The following is a 14,798-nucleotide window of genomic DNA, read 5'->3' on the forward strand; positions in this document are numbered from 1 at the left end:
CACCACTGGAACAGGCCACTGTCACACATTTAGGCCCAGGCACACAGGCAGAGGAGAGAGGCCCCGTAACAGAGAATCTGGCCTTATGTCAGCGCAGAATCAGTCTTCATGTCATAGCAGAGAATCAGGCTTCACGTCACCCACCACTGGAACAGGCCACTGTCACATATTTAGGCCCAGGCACCCAGGCAGAGGAGAGAGGTACCGTAACATAGAATCTGGCCTTAAGTCAGCGCAGTATCAGTCTTCATGTCATAGCAGAGAATCAGGCTTCACGTCACCCACCACTGGAACAGGCCACTGTCACACATTTAGGCCCAGGCACCCAGACAGAAGAGAGAAGTCCCGTAACAGAGAATCTGGAATTATGTCAGCGCAGAATCAGTCTTCATGTCATAGCAGAGAATCAGGCTTCACGTCACCCACCACTGGAACAGGCCACTGTCACATATTTAGGCCCAGGCACCCAGGCAGAGGAGAGAGGTACCGTAACATAGAATCTGGCCTTAAGTCAGCGCAGTATCAGTCTTCATGTCATAGCAGAGAATCAGGCTTCACGTCACCCACCACTGGAACAGGCCACTGTCACACATTTAGGCCCAGGCACCCAGACAGAAGAGAGAAGTCCCGTAACAGAGAATCTGGAATTATGTCAGCGCAGAATCAGTCTTCATGTCATAGCAGAGAATCAGGCATCACGTCACCTACCACTGGAACTGGCCACTGTCACACATTTAGGCCCAGGCACCCAGGCAGAGGAGAGAGGTCCCGTAACAGAGAATCTGGCCTTATGTCAGCGCAGAATCAGTCTTCATGTCATAGCAGAGAATCAGGCTTCACGTCACCCACCACTGGAACAGGCCACTGTCACATATTTAGGCCCAGGCACCCAGGCAGAGGAGAGAGGTCCCGTAACAGAGAATCTGGCCTTATGTCAGCGCAGAATCAGTCTTCATGTCATAGCAGAGAATCAGGCTTCACGTCACCCACCACTGGAACAGGCCACTGTCACACATTTAGGCCCAGGCACCCAGACAGAGGAGAGAGGTCCTGTAACAGAGAATCTGGCCTTATGTCAGCACAGAATCTGTCTTCATGTCATAGCAGAGAATCAGGCTTCACGTCACCCACCACTGGAACAGGCCACTGTCACATATTTAGGCCCAGGCACCCAGACAGAGGAGAGAGGTCCCGTAACAGAGAATCTGGCCTTATGTCAGCGCAGAATCAGTCTTCATATCATAGCAGAGAATCAGGCTTCACGTCACCCACCACTGGAACAGGCCACTGTCACACATTTAGGCCCCGGCACCCAGACAGAGGAGAGAGGTCCTGTAAGGCCTTATTCGCACAGTCAGTGTTTATTCAGTGATTTCCATCAGTGATTTTGAGCCATTACCAAGTGCGGGTCCAAAACACAGAACAGGTGCAGATCTTTCCCTTCTACCTTATGTCTGTGTAGGATCCACTCCTGGTTTTGGCTCACAATCACTGATGGAAATCACTGACCAAACACTGACTGTGTGAATGAAGCCTAACAGAGAATCTGGCCTTATGTCAGCACAGAATCTGTCTTCATGTCATAGCAGAGAATCAGGCTTCACGTCACCCACCACTGGAACAGGCCACTGTCACACATTTAGGCCCAGGCACCCAGGCAGAGGAGAGAGGTCCCGTAACAGAGAATCTGGCCTTATGTCAGCGCAGAATCAGTCTTTATGTCATAGCAGAGAATCAGGCTTCACGTCACCCACCACTGGAACAGGCCACTGTCACACATTTAGGCCCAGGCACCCAGACAGAGGAGGGAGGTCCTGTAACAGAGAATCTGGCCTTATGTCAGCACAGAATCTGTCTTCATGTCATAGCAGAGAATCAGGCTTCACGTCACCCACCACTGGAACAGGCCACTGTCACACATTTAGGCCCAGGCACCCAGACAGAGGAGAGTGGTCCTGTAACAGAGAATCTGGCCTTATGTCAGCACAGAATCTGTCTTCATGTCATAGCAGAGAATCAGGCTTCACGTCACCCACCACTGGAACAGGCCACTGTCACACATTTAGGCCCAGGCACCCAGACAGAGGAGAGAGGTCCTGTAACAGAGAATCTGGCCTTATATCAGCACAGAATCTGTCTTCATGTCATAGCAGAGAATCAGGCATCACGTCACCCACCACTGGAACAGGCCACTGTCACACATTTAGGCCCAGGCACCCAGGCAGAGGAGAGAAGTTGCGTAACAGAGAATCTGGCTTCATGTCAGCACAGAATAAGTCTTCATGCCATAGCAGAGAATCAGGCTTCACGTCACCCACCACTGGAACAGGCCACTGTCACATATTTAGGCCCAGGCACCCAGGCAGAGGAGAGAGGTCGTGTAACAGAGAATCTGGCCTTATGTCAGCGCAGAATCAGTCTTCATGTCATAGCAGAGAATCAGGCTTCACGTCACCCACCACTGGAACAGGCCAATGTCACACATTTAGGCCCAGGCACCCAGGCAGAGGAGAGAGGTCCCGTAACAGAGAATCTGGCCTTATGTCAGCACAGAATCAGTCTTCATGTCATAGCAGAGAATCAGGCTTCACGTCACCCACCACTGGAACAGGCCACTGTCACATATTTAGGCCCAGGCACCCAGACAGAGGAGAGAGGTCCCGTAACAGAGAATCTGGCCTTATGTCAGCGCAGAATCAGTCTTCATGTCATAGCAGAGAATCAGGCTTCACGTCACCCACCACTGGAACAGGCCACTGTCACACATTTAGGCCCCGGCACCCAGACAGAGGAGAGAGGTCCTGTAAGGCCTTATTCGCACAGTCAGTGTTTATTCAGTGATTTCCATCAGTGATTTTGAGCCAAAACCAAGTGCGGGTCCAAAACACAGAACAGGTGCAGATCTTTCCCTTCTACCTTATGTCTGTGTAGGATCCACTCCTGGTTTTGGCTCACAATCACTGATGGAAATCACTGACCAAACACTGACTGTGTGAATGAAGCCTAACAGAGAATCTGGCCATATGTCAGCACAGAATCTGTCTTCATGTCATAGCAGAGAATCAGGCTTCACGTCACCCACCACTGGAACAGGCCACTGTCACACATTTAGGCCCAGGCACCCAGGCAGAGGAGAGAGGTCCCGTAACAGAGAATCTGGCCTTATGTCAGCGCAGAATCAGTCTTTATGTCATAGCAGAGAATCAGGCTTCACGTCACCCACCACTGGAACAGGCCACTGTCACACATTTAGGCCCAGGCACCCAGACAGAGGAGAGAGGTCCTGTAACAGAGAATCTGGCCTTATGTCAGCACAGAATCTGTCTTCATGTCATAGCAGAGAATCAGGCTTCACGTCACCCACCACTGGAACAGGCCACTGTCACACATTTAGGCCCAGGCACCCAGGCAGAGGAGAGAGGTCCCGTGACAGAGAATCTGGCCTTATGTCAGCGCAGAATCAGTCTTCATGTCATAGCAGAGAATCAGGCTTCACGTCACCCACCACTGGAACAGGCCACTGTCACATATTTAGGCCCAGGCACCCAGGCAGAGGAGAGAGGTCCCGTAACAGAGAATCTGGCCTTATGTCAGCGCAGAATCAGTCTTCATGTCATAGCAGAGAATCAGGCTTCACGTCACCCACCACTGGAACAGGCCACTGTCACACATTTAGGCTCAGGCACCCAGACAGAGGAGAGAGGTCCCGTAACAGAGAATCTGGCCTTATGTCAGCACAGAATCTGTCTTCATGTCATAGCAGAGAATCAGGCATCACGTCACCCACCACTGGAACAGGCCACTGTCACATATTTAGGCCCAGGCACCCAGGCAGAGGAGAGAGGTCCCGTAACAGAGAATCTGGCCTTATGTCAGCGCAGAATCAGTCTGCATGTCATAGCAGAGAATCAGGCTTCACGTCACCCACCACTGGAACAGGCCACTGTCACACATTTAGGCCCAGGCACCCAGACAGAGGAGAGAGGTCCTGTAACAGAGAATCTGGCCTTATGTCAGCACAGAATCTGTCTTCATGTCATAGCAGAGAATCAGGCATCACGTCACCCACCACTGGAACAGGCCACTGTCACACATTTAGGCCCAGGCACCCGAACAGGCCACTGTCACACATTTAGGCCCAGGCACCCAGACAGAGGAGAGAGGTCCTGTAACAGAGAATCTGGCCTTATGTCAGCACAGAATCTGTCTTCATGTCATAGCAGAGAATCAGGCATCACGTCACCCACCACTGGAACAGGCCACTGTCACACATTTAGGCCCAGGCACCCAGACAGAGGAGAGAGGTCCCGTAACAGAGAATCTGGCCTTATGTCAGCGCAGAATCAGTCTTCATGTCATAGCAGAGAATCAGGCTTCACGTCACCCACCACTGGAACAGGCCACTGTCACACATTTAGGCCCAGGCACCCACACAGAGGAGAGTGGTCCTGTAACAGAGAATCTGGCCTTATGTCAGCACAGAATCTGTCTTCATGTCATAGCAGAGAATCAGGCTTCACGTCACCCACCACTGGAACAGGCCACTGTCACACATTTAGTCCCAGGCACCCAGACAGAGGAGAGAGGTCCTGTAACAGAGAATCTGGCCTTATGTCAGCACAGAATCTGTCTTCATGTCATAGCAGAGAATCAGGCATCATGTCACCCACCACTGGAACAGGCCACTGTCACACATTTAGGCCCAGGCACCCAGGCAGAGGAGAGAGGTTGCGTAACAGAGAATCTGGCTTCATGTCAGCACAGAATAAGTCTTCATGTCATAGCAGAGTATCAGGCTTCACGTCACCCACCACTGGAACAGGCCACTGTCACATATTTAAGCCCAGGCACCCAGGCAGAGGAGAGAGGTCGCGTAACAGAGAATCTGGCCTTATGTCAGCGCAGAATCAGTCTTCATGTCATAGCAGAGAATCAGGCTTCACGTCACCCACCACTGGAACAGGCCAATGTCACACATTTAGGCCCAGGCACCCAGGCAGAGAAGAGAGGTCCCGTAAGAGAGAATCTGGCCTTATGTCAGTGCAGAATCAGTCTTCATGTCATAGCAGAGAATCAGGCTTCACGTCACCCACCACTGGAACAGGCCACTGTCACATATTTAGGCCCAGGCACCCAGACAGAGGAGAGAGGTCCCGTAACAGAGAATCTGGCCTTATGTCAGCGCAGAATCAGTCTTCATGTCATAGTAGAGAATCAGGCTTCACGTCACCCACCACTGGAACAGGCCACTGTCACACATTTAGGCCCCGGCACCCAGACAGAGGAGAGAGGTCCTGTAAGGCCTTATTCGCACAGTCAGTGTTTATTCAGTGATTTCCATCAGTGATTTTGAGCCAAAACCAAGTGCGGGTCCAAAACACAGAACAGGTGCAGATCTTTCCCTTCTACCTTATGTCTGTGTAGGATCCACTCTTGGTTTTGGCTCACAATCACTGATGGAAATCACTGACCAAACACTGACTGTGTGAATGAAGCCTAACAGAGAATCTGGCCTTATGTCAGCACAGAATCTGTCTTCATGTCATAGCAGAGAATCAGGCATCACGTCACCCACCACTGGAACAGGCCACTGTCACACATTTAGGCCCAGGCACCTAGGCAGAGGAGAGAGGTCCCGTAACAGAGAATCTGGCCTTATGTCAACGCAGAATCAGTCTTCATGTCATAGCAAAGAATCAGGCTTCACGTCACCCACCACTGGAACAGGCCACTGTCACACATTTAGGCCCAGGCACCCAGGCAGAGGAGAGAGGTCCCGAAACAGAGAATCTGGCCTTATGTCAGCGCAGAATCAGTCTTCATGTCATAGCAGAGAATCAGGCTTCACGTCACCCACCACTGGAACAGGCCACTGTCACACATTTAGGCACAGGCACACAGGCAGAGGAGAGAGGTCCCGTAACAGAGAATCTGGCCTTATGTCAGTGCAGAATCAGTCTTCATGTCATAGCAGAAAATCAGGCTTCACGTCACCCACCACTGGAACAGGCCACTGTCACATATTTAGGCCCAGGCACCCAGGCAGAGGAGAGAGGTACCGTAACAGAGAATCTGGCCTTAAGTCAGCGCAGTATCAGTCTTCATGTCATAGCAGAGAATCAGGCTTCACGTCACCCACCACAGGAACAGGCCACTGTCACACATTTAGGCCCAGGCACCCAGACAGAAGAGAAATGTCCCGTAACAGAGAATCTGGACTTATGTCAGCGCAGAATCAGTCTTCATGTCATAGCAGAGAATCAGGCATCACGTCACCCACCACTGGAACAGGCCACTGTCACACATTTAGGCCCAGGCACCCAGGCAGAGGAGAGAGGTCCCGTAACAGAGAATCTGGCCTTATGTCAGCGCAGAATCAGTCTTCATGTCATAGCAAAGAATCAGGCTTCACGTCACCCACCACTGGAACAGGCCACTGTCACACATTTAGGCCCAGGCACCCAGGCAGAGGAGAGAGGTCCCGTAACAGAGAATCTGGCCTTATGTCAGCGCAGAATCAGTCTTCATGTCATAGCAGAGAATAAGTCTTCACGTCACCCACCAGTGGAACAGGCCACTGTCACACATTTAGGCCCAGGCACCCAGACAGAGGAGAGAGGTCCTGTAACAGAGAATCTGGCCTTATGTCAGCACAGAATCTGTCTTCATGTCATAGCAGAGAATCAGGCTTCACGTCACCCACCACTGGAACAGGCCACTGTCACACATTTAGGCCCAGGCACCCAGACAGAGGAGAGAGGTCCTGTAACAGAGAATCTGGCCTTATGTCAGCACAGAATCTGTCTTCATGTCATAGCAGAGAATCAGGCATCACGTCACCCACCACTGGAACAGGCCACTGTCACACATTTAGGCCCAGGCACCCAGGCAGAGGAGAGAGGTCGCGTAACAGAGAATCTGGCTTCATGTCAGCACAGAATAAGTCTTCATGTCATAGCAGAAAATCAGGCTTCACGTCACCCACCACTGGAACAGGCCACTGTCACATATTTAGGCCCAGGCACCCAGGCAGAGGAGAGAGGTCGCGTAACAGAGAATCTGGCTTCATGTCAGCACAGAATCTGTCTTCATGTCATAGCAGAGAATCAGGCTTCACGTCACCCACCACTGGAACAGGCCACTGTCACATATTTAGGCCCAGGCACCCAGGCAGAGGAGAGAGGTCCCGTAACAGAGAATCTGGACTTATGTCAGCACAGAATCTGTCTTCATGTCATAGCAGAGAATCAGGCATCACGTCACCCACCACTGGAACAGGCCACTGTCACACATTTAGGCCCAGGCACCCAGGCAGAGGAGAGAGGTCCCGTAACAGAGAATCTGGCCTTATGTCAGCGCAGAATCAGTCTTTATGTCATAGCAGAGAATCAGGCTTCACGTCACCCACCACTGGAACAGGCCACTGTCACATATTTAGGCCCAGGCACCCAGGCAGAGGAGAGAGGTCCCGTAACAGAGAATATGGCCTTATGTCAGCGCAGAATCAGTCTTCATGTCATAGCAGAGAATCAGGCTTCACGTCACCCACCACTGGAACAGGCCACTGTCAAACATTTAGGCCCAGGCACCCAGACAGAGGAGAGAGGTCCTGTAACAGAGAATCTGGCCTTATGTCAGCACATAATCTGTCTTCATGTCATAGCAGAGAATCAGGCATCACGGCACCCACCACTGGAACAGGCCACTGTCACACATTTAGGCCCAGACACCCAGGCAGAGGAGAGAGGTCCCGTAACAGAGAATCTGGCCTTATGTCAACGCAGAATCAGTCTTCATGTCATAGCAAAGAATCAGGCTTCACGTCACCCACCACTGGAACAGGCCACTGTCACACATTTAGGCCCAGGCACCCAGGCAGAGGAGAGAGGTCCCGTAACAGAGAATCTGGCCTTATGTCAGCGCAGAATCAGTCTTCATGTCATAGCAGAGAATCAGGCTTCACGTCACCCACCACTGGAACAGGCCACTGTCACACATTTAGGCCCAGGCACACAGGCAGAGGAGAGAGGCCCCGTAACAGAGAATCTGGCCTTATGTCAGCGCAGAATCAGTCTTCATGTCATAGCAGAGAATCAGGCTTCACGTCACCCACCACTGGAACAGGCCACTGTCACATATTTAGGCCCAGGCACCCAGGCAGAGGAGAGAGGTACCGTAACATAGAATCTGGCCTTAAGTCAGCGCAGTATCAGTCTTCATGTCATAGCAGAGAATCAGGCTTCACGTCACCCACCACTGGAACAGGCCACTGTCACACATTTAGGCCCAGGCACCCAGACAGAAGAGAGAAGTCCCGTAACAGAGAATCTGGAATTATGTCAGCGCAGAATCAGTCTTCATGTCATAGCAGAGAATCAGGCTTCACGTCACCCACCACTGGAACAGGCCACTGTCACATATTTAGGCCCAGGCACCCAGGCAGAGGAGAGAGGTACCGTAACATAGAATCTGGCCTTAAGTCAGCGCAGTATCAGTCTTCATGTCATAGCAGAGAATCAGGCTTCACGTCACCCACCACTGGAACAGGCCACTGTCACACATTTAGGCCCAGGCACCCAGACAGAAGAGAGAAGTCCCGTAACAGAGAATCTGGAATTATGTCAGCGCAGAATCAGTCTTCATGTCATAGCAGAGAATCAGGCATCACGTCACCTACCACTGGAACTGGCCACTGTCACACATTTAGGCCCAGGCACCCAGGCAGAGGAGAGAGGTCCCGTAACAGAGAATCTGGCCTTATGTCAGCGCAGAATCAGTCTTCATGTCATAGCAGAGAATCAGGCTTCACGTCACCCACCACTGGAACAGGCCACTGTCACATATTTAGGCCCAGGCACCCAGGCAGAGGAGAGAGGTCCCGTAACAGAGAATCTGGCCTTATGTCAGCGCAGAATCAGTCTTCATGTCATAGCAGAGAATCAGGCTTCACGTCACCCACCACTGGAACAGGCCACTGTCACACATTTAGGCCCAGGCACCCAGACAGAGGAGAGAGGTCCTGTAACAGAGAATCTGGCCTTATGTCAGCACAGAATCTGTCTTCATGTCATAGCAGAGAATCAGGCTTCACGTCACCCACCACTGGAACAGGCCACTGTCACACATTTAGGCCCAGGCACCCAGACAGAGGAGAGAGGTCCTGTAACAGAGAATCTGGCCTTATGTCAGCACAGAATATGTCTTCATGTCATAGCAGAGAATCAGGCATCACGTCACCCACCACTGGAACAGGCCACTGTCACACATTTAGGCCCAGGCACCCAGGCAGAGGAGAGAGGTCGCGTAACAGAGAATCTGGCTTCATGTCAGCACAGAATAAGTCTTAATGTCATAGCAGAAAATCAGGCTTCATGTCACCCACCACTGGAACAGGCCACTGTCACATATTTAGGCCCAGGCACCCAGGCAGAGGAGAGAGGTCGCGTAACAGAGAATCTGGCTTCATGTCAGCACAGAATCTGTCTTCATGTCATAGCAGAGAATCAGGCTTCACGTCACCCACCACTGGAACAGGCCACTGTCACACATTTAGGCCCCGGCACCCAGACAGAGGAGAGAGGTCCGTAACAGAGAATCTGGCCTTATGTCAGCGCAGAATCTGTCTTCATGTCATAGCAGAGAATCAGGCTTCACGTCACCCACCACTGGAACAGGCCACTGTCACACATTTAGGCCCAGGCACCCAGGCAGAGGAGAGAGGTCCCGTAACAGAGAATCTGGCCTTATGTCAGCGCAGAATCAGTCTTCATGTCATAGCAGAGAATCAGGCTTCACGTCACCCACCACTGGAACAGGCCACTGTCACACATTTAGGCCCAGGCACCCAGACAGAGGAGAGAGGTCCCGTAACAGAGAATCTGGCCTTATGTCAGCGCAGAATCTGTCTTCATGTCATAGCAGAGAATCAGGCTTCACGTCACCCACCACTGGAACAGGCCACTGTCACACATTTAGGCCCCGGCACCCAGACAGAGGAGAGAGGTCCCGTAACAGAGAATCTGGCCTTATGTCAGCGCAGAATCAGTCTTCATGTCATAGCAGAGAATCAGGCTTCACGTCACCCACCACTGGAACAGGCCACTGTCACACATTAGGCCCAGGCACCCAGGCAGAGGAGAGAGGTCCCGTAACAGAGAATCTGGCCTTATGTCAGCGCAGAATCTGTCTTCATGTCATAGCAGAGAATCAGGCTTCACGTCACCCACCACTGGAACAGGCCACTGTCACACATTTAGGCCCAGGCACCCAGGCAGAGGAGAGAGGTCCCGTAACAGAGAATCTGGCCTTATGTCAGCAGCAGAATCTGTCTTCATGTCATAGCAGAGAATCAGGCATCACGTCACCCACCACTGGAACAGGCCACTGTCACACATTTAGGCCCAGGCACCCAGACAGAGGAGAGCGGTCCCGTAACAGAGAATCTGGCCTTATGTCAGCGCAGAATCTGTCTTCATGTCATAGCAGAGAATCAGGCTTCACGTCACCCACCACTGGAACAGGCCACTGTCACACATTTAGGCCCAGGCACCCAGACAGAGGAGAGAGGTCCCGTAACAGAGAATCTGGCCTTATGTCAGCGCAGAATCTGTCTTCATGTCATAGCAGAGAATCAGGCTTCACGTCACCCACCACTGGAACAGGCCACTGTCACACATTAAGGCCCCGGCACCCAGGCAGAGGAGAGCGGTCCCGTAACAGAGAATCTGGCCTTATGTCAGCGCAGAATCTGTCTTCATGTCATAGCAGAGAATCAGGCTTCACGTCACCCACCACTGGAACAGGCCACTGTCACACATTTAGGCCCAGGCACCCAGACAGAGGAGAGAGGTCCCGTAACAGAGAATCTGGCCTTATGTCAGCGCAGAATCTGTCTTCATGTCATAGCAGAGAATCAGGCTTCACGTCACCCACCACTGGAACAGGCCACTGTCACACATTTAGGCCCAGGCACCCAGGCAGAGGAGAGAGGTCCCGTAACAGAGAATCTGGCCTTATGTCAGCACAGAATCTGTCTTCATGTCATAGCAGAGAATCAGGCTTCACGTCACCCACCACTGGAACAGGCCACTGTCACACATTTAGGCCCGGCACCCAGGCAGAGGAGAGAGGTCCCGTAACAGAGAATCTGGCCTTATGTCAGCGCAGAATCTGTCTTCATGTCATAGCAGAGAATCAGGCTTCACGTCACCCACCACTGGAACAGGCCACTGTCACACATTTAGGCCCGGCACCCAGACAGAGGAGAGAGGTCCCGTAACAGAGAATCTGGCCTTATGTCAGCGCAGAATCTGTCTTCATGTCATAGCAGAGAATCAGGCTTCACGTCACCCACCACTGGAACAGGCCACTGTCACACATTTAGGCCCAGGCACCCAGGCAGAGGAGAGAGGTCCCGTAACAGAGAATCTGGCCTTATGTCAGCGCAGAATCAGTCTTCATGTCATAGCAGAGAATCAGGCTTCACGTCACCCACCACTGGAACAGGCCACTGTCACACATTTAGGCCCAGGCACCCAGACAGAGGAGAGAGGTCCCGTAACAGAGAATCTGGCCTTATGTCAGCGCAGATCTGTCTTCATGTCATAGCAGAGAATCAGGCTTCACGTCACCCACCACTGGAACAGGCCACTGTCACACATTTAGGCCCAGGCACCCAGGCAGAGGAGAGAGGTCCCGTAACAGAGAATCTGGCCTTATGTCAGCGCAGAATCTGTCTTCATGTCATAGCAGAGAATCAGGCTTCACGTCACCCACCACTGGAACAGGCCACTGTCACACATTTAGGCCCCTGTCACCCAGACAGAGGAGAGCGGGTCCCGTAACAGAGATCTGGCCTTATGTCAGCGCAGAATCTGTCTTCATGTCATAGCAGAGAATCAGGCTTCACGTCACCCACCACTGGAACAGGCCACTGTCACACATTTAGGCCCCGGCACCCAGCAGAGGAGAGAGGTCCCGTAACAGAGAATCTGGCCTTATGTCAGCACAGAATCTGTCTTCATGTCATAGCAGAGAATCAGGCTTCACGTCACCCACCACTGGAACAGGCCACTGTCACACATTAGGCCCCGGCACCCAGACAGAGGAGAGCGGTCCCGTAACAGAGAATCTGGCCTTATGTCAGCGCAGAATCTGTCTTCATGTCATAGCAGAGAATCAGGCTTCACGTCACCCACCACTGGAACAGGCCACTGTCACACCTTTAGGCCCAGGCACCCAGGACAGAGGAGAGAGGTCCTGTAACAGAGAATCTGGCCTTATGTCAGCGCAGAATCTGTCTTCATGTCATAGCAAGAATCAGCTTCACGTCACCCACCACTGGAACAGGCCACTGTCACACATTTAGGCCCAGGCACCCAGGCAGAGGAGAGAGGTCCCGTAACAGAGAATCTGGCCTTATGTCAGCGCAGAATCTGTCTTCATGTCATAGCAGAGAATCAGGCTTCACGTCACCCACCACTGGAACAGGCCACTGTCACACATTTAGCCCAGGCACCCAGGCAGAGGAGAGAGGTCCCGTAACAGAGAATCTGGCCTTATGTCAGCGCAGAATCTGTCTTCATGTCATAGCAGAGAATCAGGCTTCACGTCACCCACCACTGAACAGGCCACTGTCACACATTTAGGCCCAGGCACCCAGCAGAGGAGAGAGGGTCCCGTAACAGAGAATCTGGCCTTATGTCAGCGCAGAATCTGTCTTCATGTCATAGCAGAGAATCAGGCTTCACGTCACCCACCACTGGAACAGGCCACTGTCACACATTTAGGCCCAGGCACCCAGACAGAGGAGAGAGGTCCTGTAAGGCCTTATTCGCACAGTCAGTGTTTATTCAGTGATTTCCATCAGTGATTTTGAGCCAAAACCAAGTGCGGGTCCAAAACACAGAACAGTGCAGATCTTTCCTTCTACATTATGTCTGTGTAGGATCCACTCTTGTTTTGGCTCACAATCACTGATGAAATCACTGACCAAACACTGACTGTGTGAATGAAGCCTAACAGAGATCTGGCCTTATGTCAGCACAGAATCTGTCTTCATGTCATAGCAGAGAATCAGGCATCACGTCACCCACCACTGGAACAGGCCACTGTCACACATTTAGGCCCAGGCACCTAGGCAGAGGAGAGGGTCCCGTAACAGAGAATCTGGCCTTATGTCAACGCAGAAACAATCCTCATGTCATAGCAAAGAATCAGGCTTCACGTCACCCACCACTGGAACAGGCCACTGTCACACATTTAGGCCCAGGCACCCAGGCAGAGGAGAGAGGTCCCGTAACAGAGAATCTGGCCTTATGTCAGCGCAGAATCTGTCTTCATGTCATAGCAGAGAATCAGGCTTCACGTCACCCACCACTGGAACAGGCCACTGTCACACATTTTAGGCCCAGGCACCCAGGCAGAGGAGAGAGGTCCCGTAACAGAGAATCTGGCCTTATGTCAGCGCAGAATCTGTCTTCATGTCATAGCAGAGAATCAGGCTTCACGTCACCCACCACTGGAACAGGCCACTGTCACACATTTAGGCCCAGGCACCCAGGCAGAGGAGAGAGGTCCCGTAACAGAGAATCTGGCCTTATGTCAGCACAGAATCTGTCTTCATGTCATAGCAGAGAATCAGGCTTCACGTCACCCACCACTGGAACAGGCCACTGTCACACATTTAGGCCCGGCACCCAGCAGAGGAGAGAGGTCCTGTAACAGAGAATCTGGCCTTATGTCAGCGCAGAATCAGTCTTCATGTCATAGCAGAGAATCAGGCTCACGTCACCCACCACTGGAACAGGCCACTGTCACACATTTAGGCCCAGGCACCCAGGCAGAGGAGAGAGGTCCCGTAACAGAGAATCTGGCCTTATTCAGCGCAGAATCTGTCTTCATGTCATAGCAGAGAATCAGGCTTCACGTCACCCCACCACTGGAACAGGCCACTGTCACACATTTAGGCCCAGGCACCCAGACAGAGGAGAGCGGTCCCGTAACAGAGAATCTGGCCTTATGTCAGCGCAGAATCTGTCTTCATGTCATAGCAGAGAATCAGGCTTCACGTCACCCACCACTGGAACAGGCCACTGTCACACATTTAGGCCCAGGCACCCAGGCAGAGAGAGAGGGTCCTGTAACAGAGAATCTGGCCTTATGTCAGCACAGAATCTGTCTTCATGTCATAGCAGAGAATCAGGCTTCACGTCACCCACCACTGAACAGGCCACTGTCACACATTTAGGCCAGGCACCCAGGCAGAGGAGAGAGGTCCCGTAACAGAGAATCTGGCCTTATGTCAGCACAGAATCTGTCTTCATGTCATAGCAGAGAATCAGGCTTCACGTCACCCACCACTGGAACAGGCCACTGTCACACATTTAGGCCCAGGCACCCAGGCAGAGGAGAGAGGTCCCGTAACAGAGAATCTGGCCTTATGTCAGCGCAGAATCTGTCTTCATGTCATAGCAGAGAATCAGGCTTCACGTCACCCACCACTGGAACAGGCCACTGTCACACATTTAGGCCCAGGCACCCAGGCAGAGGAGAGAGGTCCCGTAACAGAGAATCTGGCCTTATGTCAGCGCAGAATCTGTCTTCATGTCATAGCAGAGAATCAGGCTTCACGTCACCCACCACTGAACAGGCCACTGTCACACATTTAGGCCCAGGCACCCAGGCAGAGGAGAGAGGTCCCGTAACAGAGAATCTGGCCTTATGTCAGCAGCAGAATCTGTCTTCATGTCATAGCAGAGAATCAGGCTTCACGTCACCCACCACTGGAACAGGCCACT

The 14,798-nt window shown here is 52.2% G+C and overlaps 1 protein-coding gene across 2 annotated transcripts in view; it reads left to right on the forward strand.

The window, feature by feature from the left end:
• Positions 1-14,798, forward strand: part of LOC120997972 (probable cation-transporting ATPase 13A4) — a 458,422-nt gene that overhangs the window by 254,835 nt on the left and 188,789 nt on the right. The gene's annotated exons all lie outside the window — the stretch shown is intronic.

This window comes from Bufo bufo, chromosome 4 (genome assembly GCF_905171765.1).
Source record: "Bufo bufo chromosome 4, aBufBuf1.1, whole genome shotgun sequence".
Classification (NCBI taxonomy): Eukaryota; Metazoa; Chordata; class Amphibia; order Anura; family Bufonidae; genus Bufo; species Bufo bufo.